The sequence below is a fragment of the Mytilus trossulus genome, unplaced genomic scaffold, assembly GCF_036588685.1.
Source record: "Mytilus trossulus isolate FHL-02 unplaced genomic scaffold, PNRI_Mtr1.1.1.hap1 h1tg000085l___fragment_1__unscaffolded, whole genome shotgun sequence".
NCBI classification, from domain to species: domain Eukaryota; kingdom Metazoa; phylum Mollusca; class Bivalvia; order Mytilida; family Mytilidae; genus Mytilus; species Mytilus trossulus.
The window spans coordinates 1656706-1668194 of record NW_026963295.1 but is presented as its reverse complement, the minus strand read 5'-3'; the positions used below and the strand labels follow the sequence as shown (position 1 = coordinate 1668194).

The 11489-nt window shown below is 32.9% G+C and overlaps 1 long non-coding RNA gene across 1 annotated transcript; it reads right to left on the bottom strand.

The window, feature by feature from the left end:
• Positions 1-552: 552 nt before the first annotated feature.
• On the bottom strand, positions 553-11196 carry LOC134699775 (uncharacterized). Its single transcript, XR_010103667.1, has 3 exons — positions 11021-11196; positions 1931-2019; positions 553-1046 (listed from the first exon to the last, which is right to left on the bottom strand). It is a non-coding gene; the product is annotated as an uncharacterized LOC134699775 (long non-coding RNA).
• Between the last annotated feature and the right edge of the window lie 293 nt (positions 11197-11489).

Here is an 11489-nt window from a genome sequence, read left to right as displayed (position 1 = left end):
GATTTTTAATATCCCATGGGACAAAATAAAATCCTATGGGATTAAAATTATAAATATATATATATAAATATAAATATGTGTATGTTGCAATGAATGCTGTTTGGTAGTAAAATGTTTTAAATGTATACAAGTTTTTGCTATATTTTTTATATATATATATACATATATATAATTTTTTTTTAAATTTTGTCACAAACATGTTTTTTATTTGTTTATATGACAATAAAGATTATTCTTATTTTGGAATGTATAATAATAATATTTTACAGTCAAAGAATAATATTCTTTCACTGAAACAAAATGATGAAATTTCTAAATAAATGATAAAATATTGTTTTGAAATCTTGGTCTTGTTTATTCTATTATGAAAAATAGAACTGAAAAAATATTTCATATTCTGACTGAATAGTTCACTCTTTTCATGAGGTAAGATTTTCTTTGTTATAGGTTCATTGCAATACTTGTATAGGCAAACAATTTGAATTATATATACCTTTGTGGTGTACATAATAGTAGATTATATTTGCAAATTTATAATATAAACACTTTTTGTTAAAGTTTTTGCTTTCTTTATTCACAGCTTGCTATGTACAATTATTCAGTCCACTATATAAGAGTGAAGTCAATAAATAATTTCATTCACTAGAATATTCCTGCAATTCTTAGACAAAATATTTTTTCAATCTGTTCTTCAAAGATCTTCCTCTGTACATCTTTATTGAATGGAGAGATTCAAATGAGAAGACAAAGCAAGTTTATTTGGACAACAACATTCTAATATCTTGTTCATTCGTTCCATCTTTCAATTGATAATTACATTGTTGTATTTATATGATCAAGTTCTTGTGCAACTATGATCGTGATGATATGACTCCTTTTTGTTTATAGTCATCATGTTGAAATTTCCTCTTTCAAATAAATGTAGGAAAAAACATGTTCCATTTCAAATTAATAAAAAAGTCGCACCGTGGAGAAAAATATCAGCTTTAAGTTTTCCGTTCAGTATTGATCTGTGAATGATGACCATGAAAATTGAGATGTCTGACCTACAAATACACAAACTCAAAAATTATCAGTGAAGAGATCAATAAAATGGCTATTTTATCATGTTTTTGATTAATATGATAAACTTTCATTTAAATATTCAAGTACTAAATTACAGAAATCGCTTAAATTTTATAATAGTTTAGTTAAATTACAGCTTATTTAAAATTATAATGAAAAATATAGGCCACCGATGAGTTAAATAAGATATTACATTTCTAATGCCAAAAAATGGCATTTTTTGCACCAAAGGGAGATAATTTGGAGCTTTTTCAATGATATATGCATTTTAAAAGTCATCTGGGGCCAAACCCAATTGATTGTTTTGAATGATTTGGTGTACCATATGATAAAGTTATAAATACAATGAGTTATGAAAAAAAAATATTAAACATTTTTCTGAAATTGTTATACCCTAGAGCCTCCTTAAATGTCATTTGATCTCTATTGGAGAAATGTCTCATTGGAAATTAGACTGCTAAGTGTTTCTTATTTTTATATCAACCCAGCCATATTATACCTGTCTAATATCAGGAGCTTGTCCATAGTCCAGTGGTTGATGTTGGTTCATATCCTTCATTTTCATTTTTCATAATTTTTTGTTTTTATAAATTAGTCTGGTATATATTCGACGTTTGAATTGATGCTCTGTTAGTCTGTTTCAAATTTGGTTAGTGTTGACTTTTATAGATTACTATAACATGTATAGGGTATGGGTTTTCTCATTACTTACAGGTCATCAATGGCCTCTAATAAGTAATTACAATGCTTACATCCACTAAATTGAACTCTGATGGATAGTTTTCTCATTCATCATACCACATCTTATTTTAATAAAAATTTAATCATTATTCAAGGACAAAAACTTTTATAACAGTGGACTTACCATTTAGGCTTTGTTGACCTCTGTAAATCTTATTTTGTTGATAATTTCTTCTGTTTATAGTTTCCCCCTTTATCTTTCATGTTCTTGCCCTACACATAAAAGGGTAAACATCATTTAATGACAAAAACAACTACTACATGTATTACATAATTAGTAGGCAACTGAAAATTTTGTCTCATTTGTATATAACATCAACTTACTCATCATTCTTGCCATTCAATATCATGAATATTATCATTATTCTAAGAATATGAGGTCACAGTAAAATTAACCTTGGCAGGCAGACATCTTTTTTTATATGATACCTTGTAGTCATTCCATACAACAAGTAGACCTATGCTTAAAAAATCTAAGGCCAAAATTAAAAATATGTTTGTTTCCCCTCTCCCCACACGGGTCAAAAATAAGCGCTCGGGTCAAAAAATTATTTTCCACAAAAAAATCGAATTTATTTTTTTCCTGAAAATAATTTGTTTCCGTTTTTGGAAAGTGCTTGAAAGCAGAAGGATTGATAATCTAAATATATACACTCAAATTGAGCACAAACAACTGATAAGTGGCCTGGACTGGACAAGTCAAACCATTCATGTGACCATGCTATGACAATATCATCCAGTTAAAAAAAAACTAGCGGCTCTCAAGAGCCTGTGTCGCTCACCTGTTAATGTGTTTACTGATGTCGGCCATCTTCGTTGGTAGGCGGGGTCATTAGACACTTTTAAAAAAAATAGATACCCTAGTATTATGATGGTGGCCAAGTTTGGTTAAATTTGGCCAAGTAGTTTTAGAAATGATTTTATACAAGTTACAAAAATGACGAAAAGTTGTTCAATATTGACTATAAAGGGCAACCACTCCTTAAGGGGTCCTCTAACAATTTTGATCATGCTGACTTATTAGTAGATCTTAATTTGCTGAACATTATTGCTGTCTACAGTTTATCTCTATCTATAATAGTATTCAAGATAATAACCAAAAACTGCAAAATTACCTTAAAATCACCAATTTTAGGGCAGCAACCCAACAACAGGTTGTCCAATTCAACTGAAAATTTGTGAGGGGATATATCTTATTCTGATGGACATTTAAATCTTGAAAGATTTGCCCTTAATGTCTTAGTTTCAAAGATATAAAGCAAAACCTGCATTTTACCACTATGTCCAAATTTTAGCCATGTCAGCCATTTTGTTTGGTAGGCTGGGTCATCGGACACATTTTTTAAACTACAAACCACAATGATGATTGTGGCCAAGTTTGGTTAAATTTGGCAAAGTAGTTTCAGTGAAGAATATTTTTAAAAAAGTTGATGAAAAGTTGTTAAAAATTGACTATAAAGTGCAATTACTCCTTAAGGGGTCGACTGACAATTTTGGTCATGCTGACTTATTTGTAGGTCTTACTTTGCTGAACATTATTGCTTTTACAGTTTATCTCTATCTATAATAGAATTCAAGATAATAACCAAAAACTGCAAAATTTTCTTAAAATAACCATTTCACAGGCAGCAACCCATCAACAGGTTGTCTGATTCGTCTGAAAATTTCAGGGCAGATAGATCTAGACCTCATCAACAATTTAACCCCATGTCAGATTTGCTCTAAATGCTTTGGTTTTTGAGTTATAAGCCAAAAACTGCATTTTACCCCTAAGTTCTATTTTTAGCCATGGTGGCCATCTTGGTTGGTTGGCCGGGTCACACCACACATTTTTTAAACTAGATACCCCAAGGATGATTGTGGCCAAGTTTGGTAGAATTTGGCCAAGTAGTTTCAGAGGAGAAGATTTTTGTAAAAGTTTACGGACGACGGAAGCAGGACGACGGACGCAGGACGACAGACGCCAAGTGATGAGAAAAGCTCACTTGACCTTTCAGGTCAGGTGAGCTAAAAAGAACCTGCCTTCTTGGTCAGTTTACAAAGGGTAGACCCGGGGGAGGGAAAACAGACATTCTTTTAAATGTGGCCTGATAAAATGACAAAACCAAGAAAACTTATCATTGACCAAAGAACAATAAAATGCGGTCATGGTATATATATGAATCTGCCATTCAGACATGCACACCTAACAATTGTTTCATATCTACCAAATATAATCTACCTGTAACTTTAAACATATGATAAACTGACAAAACAATGCAGTGTTTCATTGACCAATGAACCATGAAAATGAGGTCAAGTTCATATAAAATATGACAGACAGCTAAGTGCATCTTACAATTATTTCATTCACTTAATAAAGGGGCCTTATTGCTTACAGTATCCGGAAAATAGACCAAACCACAAAAACTAAATATTTTCAAAGTTCCTTATACCATGCCAATCTGTTATGGTTGTGCCTGTTACAAGTCAGGATCCGATAATTCAGTGATTGTCGTTTGTTTATGTGTAACATATCTGTTTTTCAATTTTTTTGTACATAAATTAGGTTGTTAGTTTTCAACTTTCAACTTGGCTATCATGTGTTAAATCATACAAGTGTTGGGAAAACAGGAAGTTGTCGAGTGATGAATCTGAAAATGCATCACACGGTATAGCTTACTTATAAACCCTGAAACCAAATTTTAGAAATCCTTCTATTGTAGTTCCTAAGGAAAATGTGACGAAAAATATTCATCGGACGGACTGACTGACGCAAGGATGGATGGACAGACAGGGATAAAACAGTATACCCCCCCTTTTTTTAAAGTGGGGGCATCAATTTAATACGGGGCTATAAAAACCCATGCAAGATGTCAAAACAAAAAGAAGTAACCTAATTCTTACTTGTTAGGGGCTATTTATTTATTGTCGGTTATACATATACCAATACAACATATTAAAGGTATGTCATGTCTGTAGAGCTTTTATCCCACATACATATATGACAAACACAATACATTTGTACATGAAACATCACTGAGATAGTAGTCTCAGATAGAGGGAGGCGGGGTCAACCAAACTCCCCTATTCAATCTGAATGTAGGACAGAAAGTCACAGTCAAAAAGTCACACACTGTCACAGGACAAAAAGTCACATTTTAGTTTTGAGATTATTTTTCTTTGAACAAGAAAACACTCTTTTTGTATTTTTCTTGAAGTTTTATATATACATGAACATGATGTAGCAACTTTAAATTAAAATTTATTAAAAACAAATAAATCAGTGCATTAGGTTCAGGGGCGTAGCTAGGTATTCAGCCAACTGTAGGCACCAATCGGCAGGGGGTCTGGGGGCCGCTAAAGGCCCCCAGTAGGTCCAGGGCTCCCCTGGTAGGGGGTTCAGGGGGGCAAAGCCCCCCGACGGAAAACGGTTTTAAGCATTTTAGCTGTATAATTTTATGTTAAAAAATATTAAATTTACTGGTTATTTATTCATGATAATTATTATATACATGATGAAAAGTTCGAAGAATTGTGAGTAATCTGACTAGTGAATTAGGTAACGCAGTACAATCGGAAATATGGATAAAAAACTCACATTATGCACTGCCCAGCGTAGATCAGCGTATCCATTTAATGAAGCAGTACACCCTGTTTGGTATTTTCATATCTATTCCATTCTGATTGATATATACGTATAACTTAATTAATAGTAAATATTGTGACGATCCTTCATTAAAAAAAATAGGAATCCACGTAAACACTAATATTTCTATATAATAAAACGATCCGTTTGGCTGGAAAATAATCATTAATCTTTTTTTTTATTCTTATAAACCTACACCCTAGCCACACATACACACAGTTCTGTTCTGTTCATACCATCGTAACAAAATTCAAGAAATGCATATTTCTTTGCTAGTATCCTCTACTGTAAAATCCCTACCGGGTTAGGAATTTGGACAATTTTTTTTTTACAATAAATACATACAACAGGGAGCTAGGTCCTTTAATAGGTATCGTCCAGAACGAAGGTCTGGACATTTGAAAATGAGGTATTATTGGAAAAGAGCAGAAATTCTGCCTTTGAGTAGACCAACTACGAACTCCCCAAAGAGTGGCATTCTCTCTACAACTAGGCATAGGATTTAATGTCCCCATTTTGACCTAACGTGACTGCGTATTTATACATCCTGCACAGCCAAACGGACAACCAACATTGGCAAGTCGGGTGAGGGCAAAATGGAAAGCTAGTTGAAAACTAACAACTAATTAAAGTAAAACACTCATGCATGTGTCTAAGTTGAGGTTCATTCAAGTTTTTGTTGATAGAAGTGAAATGATCTGAACCAACTAAGTTCTAGTTTATAGATTCTATATAAGGTAAAAACATAATAAAATTCATTTCTTTCCAACATTCCATTCACTAAGAACGAGAGACTAGTGTGAACTTGACATTCGATAATCAAAGAGTTTTGAGAACTTAACTGGCGTTCATCTACAGATAACGTTGTTTATCATTTTTTTTATTTTTTTGGAAGAAAAAAAAAATATTTGTGAAAAATTATGTGTAGGCACGTGCCTTAAGTGCCTAACGGCAGCTACGCCCCTGAGGTTTGCGCACATTACCATTACATTTGCGCACAAAAATCACTACGTTTAAGTGCAGCTTTTGATTACATTTGCACGCATTTTTTAACATGTAAATATAAAAAAAAAAGATATAGTATGATTGCCTTTTACAGCTGACTATGTGGTATGGGCTTTACCTCGGGCTTTGCTCATTGTTGAAGGCTGTATGGTGACCTACGGTTGTTAATGTCTGTGTCATTTTGGTCTCTTGTGGACAGTTGTCTCATTGTCAATCATACCATATCTTCTTTATATTGGCTTATGGTTGAAGGCCATAAAGACCTCTAGTTGTTAATGTCTGTGTCCTTTTGGTCTCTTGTGGACAGTTGTCTCATTGGCAATCATACCACATCTTTTTTATATTATGAACAATTTCCTAAAATTAAAAATGAATATATGTTATAAAGAGAAGATATTTCAAAATCTTTTTTCCTTTTTATTCAATCAATTGTCAACAAATTGTTTGTGAATTTTTGTCCTATCAACTTTGTTACTTTATGCCTGAGTTTGACATGTGTTTGACTTTTTGTCGGAATGTCCTGTGACTTTCTGTTCGTTTACCTTCCATCTTAATCATTGAGAACTGAATAATTGTTTTTTGCAGAAGTCCGGGGAGTGTTAAAAAATCACATGTGCAAGTTGAGAGTCAACACTTACACCATTGTACACAGGGACACAATACTTTTTCAGAATGTCAGCAAAAAAGAATTACTGGTGACAGGGGAGTGTAACCGATGAATTGATCCTGAATCAGATAAGATTTTCCCGGTACGTCTAAACACCGCTCAGGGGGACCTCCTGGGTGCACACATGCAGGGCATACAAAGTGCACTCATGCACTCATGACAGACCCTATATACCCGCCGTATCTGCACACATGATGGATGTATATATTCGTTATAGATCGTCATACACTTCTCATTTTAGAGTTAAATTTGCAAGCAACCTCTTAAGATAATGGCTACTAAAAATAAATTATTGCCCCCAATTTTCGCAATTTTTTCGACATATAAAATATTTAGGCGACTGTGCTTTCAGTGAATATAAACGATGACGAGGCCTCACGAATAAATATAAATATGAAATATACTGGAACACCGATTAGCATAGATCGAGCAGCAGAGTAAACTTCCACATAAATCTCGAAGTTATTTACGCCGGATAAAATAGACTGTGCTCCTGAATAAAGTTGACAAATACATTAATGAGGCCCCTCATGGGGGGTCCTAGTAATCACATAATCACCATTTTTTTGCCAATATAATCAAATAATCATTAAATATTTGCTTATCTTTAGTAATCAAATAGTCATAAACTAAAAAATACAGTCCTAGGTAATCAAATAATCATGAAATATTTGGCTTAATAATCAAATAATCATTAAAAAAACGGCCAAGTAATCACATAATAAAAAAACCCATGAGGGCCCTCATCAATTTGTGTTTTTTACTTCTTCAAGAAATTTGATTCAAAAGCTAATTACGCACCATTTGCTGAGCAGAGAATCATTCTAAGCCAGGAACCGTCTATACTAACTGATAACAACTAGTAAGAATAGAAAGTCTCTGTGAAAAGGCAGTCAATCCTAACAGAACTGTATTAACTTAATGATACATGTACATCAAGTTCCAGCACCTCAGGCACCAAGCACCCTTGCCTTGCATACTGAGATGGCAAACTGGTGTGTGTCAGTATTCTAATATAAAACTGCGTAGGTTCATATCGTTTGATTCAACGTTTGTTTGGTTATTTTTTAAGAATCGTTGTAAAATTATATCTTAATCTTTGTTAAAATACGATTTTAAATTGTTCAATTCTTGCTATTTCATAAGTTTGTCAAAGTCTACTTTTTAAAGTTTTAAATTTTACTGAAAAAATAATTTTCCATTACATGTACGACAGTGCGTGTATTCTCGGGTGTGTATAACGTATAGTTTTCTAGAGAACATCCTGTCTACGTGTAATACAGATTGATGACATTATACAACATTTCTTTGGTTAAATGTGATAAGGTATCTGTGTCCATTCCCTATTTCAACACGAAGAAAAAAAATAAAAAAATAAATTATATGAAATTAAGAAGAAAAGTAGCAAATATAAACTTCAGTAATTGCGCATTGAGTTAACATAATTTCAATATTGCATGAACAAACCCGTGAGAAAACGTATATATACATGTATGAATAAAGATGTGTTTAAAAAGACCTATTGGCTTTATTTCACTCTAGGACCTAAGATAACTAGAACTAAGCAATGGTTGATCCAGAAATTTTCATAAGTGGAGACTCATTGACTGCCTTAGAGGGGTCACGTCCAGTCATGCTTCCGTGATTCCCTATATAATCTACCATTTGTTTCCCAAGATTTAGGAGGGGGCTGGTACACTCATATATATATAAATATACCTCTGCGGCGGAGCCAGCCATTTGGAAAGGAAGTGGGTCCCAACCCAGGACAAAAGGGGGTGGTTCCAACCATAATTATGTCCCCATTCAAATGCATTGATCGTTCAAAAAAAGGGTGGTTCCAACCCCAGAACACCCCCTCCCCCCTTTGAATCCGCCACTGATACCTAGTATGCATATAATTAAGAACAGCTTTGAATATATGCGTATAAAATAATGGTACGTTTAAAATCCGTTCAGGATCTCCTGGTTGCACACGGGACATTAATTAACTTAGGACATGAATATATAATAGTAAGAGTTCAGGGTATATATTCGATAACTAACATATTTTATAATTTTGTAATTTTTGTTTTGATAAAATCAGAGACATATAATACATGTATTGAGACATATATAATACATGTGTCTCTGAAAAAATCAAACCATCTTTAAAGAAGTTATTTCAATTTGAATCGACTGTCTTTTGCATTAGAATTCCAAAACGTTAATGTTATTTACAAATGCCAAAACCTGCAAGAAAGAAACATTTATATTCGGTGATTTTTACACTAAACGTTTTCGTAATTTGTTTTAAAAATATTAAAAAGTACATGCACTATTTGCTCCGAATGAATATAGTTAGATGTTATTTCTAATTTTTATCGAACTTGTCCAGGAATTTTATTTTTGAGTTATACGAATATTTTAAGAAATCCGTTTTTATTAAGTTTTTTTTCTCTAATTAAAGTCGTTTTGTCCAGTTTCACAAGCCTGAAACGAATTTAAATGCGGAAATAAATTCTGAAAATGAACTTGTCGCCGTTGTTTTCGTCTCCGTTTCTTGAAAATTATGATATTTTGGGTATAATTATTTCTAAAAAATATGTAAGTTAGATTGAAGTAGCGAGAAATTATAAAAAAGAAGATGTGGTATGATTGCTAATGAAACAACTATCCACAAAAGACCAAAATGACACAAACATTAAAGACTATTTCGAAGACAGTTTATTGACACGAAATCCGTTCAAACCACGACTAAGTCTTCGTGCACAGATTTCCGTTAAGGTTAAACTGAATATTGTACATAATTGTCTTCTCTTGTATAATGGTTTGTTGAGAATAAAGATGTAATACAATTTTATATTCAGTCAACATTGTGTTTGTTTAAAAACTTTATTTAGAGAGAGAGAGAGAGAAGAATCACACTGAAAAACAAAAATCGAACTTGTTACAGAAAAAAACGCAACTATAAAATTATTTTTTTTATTCGTGAACTGCACCAGGACTGCAAAACGTATAACACAACAAATTAATTTACCCGTCGTCATGAAAAATAAACTGAAAAAGCACATCGAATGAGATATATATTTATTTTTTTCTATATGTAAATTCATGTTAAAGGTAAAACTGAGCTTAACAATACAATTCCTAAAAAACATTAAAGATAATCCAATCAATTTTGTTGATTGGATAATTCATGGCTCAGTAGTTGTGTAATCAGTTACACGTGCCCTCATTATTTTATAAGAATTAACATATCTATCTAAGTTCGATTCAGGCGCGGATCTAGAGAGGGAGGGGGGTTCCGGGGAGTTAGAACCCCCCTTTTTTGACCGATCAATGCATTTGAATGGGGACATGTAGTTGAACCCCCCCTTTTTTTGTCCTGGGTTAGGACCCCCCCTTTTGAAAATGGCTGGATCCGCCCCTGCGATTTCAACTTCTACCAAAATTTAACTCTAAAATAAGAAGCGTATAACGAATATAAACATCCATCATGTGTGCAGATATGATTACGGTAATGGGTCCTGAGTGCACTTTGTATGTCCTGAGTGCACTCAGGAAGTCCTGGGCGGTTGTTTAGACGTACCCGAAGAATAAATCATTTCCTGAACCTAAAATACATTTATCTGTAATTAAAGAAAATTCGACTAAAACATTCTCTCATATATTTAAACAATTCATTGTAAAATAATTAATTCAACGTCGGACTTTCTGTCTGTTTACTAATACTTTTCTTGTTCAGTTTTTAGTTTATACCAAGGATTTGTATAGTTAGTCTAACTATACAAATCCTTGTTTATACCCATAATAGATGAACGGAAATAAGTACTTTTTTTTTAGGAAAATTTACAACCAGATGAACGGAATTAAGTACTTTTTAGGAAAATTTACAACTCAAATTTTCAAAAACTAAATTCTACACTTTTTACCTGGATGTTTTTCTCTGTCTCGAAGCCGCAACCGTTGACCCCGTATCAAACGTAGCGACCAACACCTCACATGACGTATTCTCGATGTTGAGGTATTGACAATATACAATCACATTTATCAATATACAGCAAGTAAGTAATTTGGTGTTGAATGCCAGTAGATCACAATTTGTTAATTGAACTTTACCTGTTTAAGGGGCACTAGCTGCCAAATTTATGTTCTTCATCGATTTTTAATAAAATTCACATAATGTGTAGATAGTGTTGAATTGTTTATTAAAATGTGTCGCACAATCTTGGCTGATATGCATATAACCATTATATTTCGACACTGCATGAAAAAGAAATTGACTTATCGCATAATACCAGAACCAGAGACATATATATTGTATCTAATATCTCCTCCAGAACTAAAAAATAAACTACAGTAAGTCCACATACACATATTAAGAGGGTATGGATGTGAATT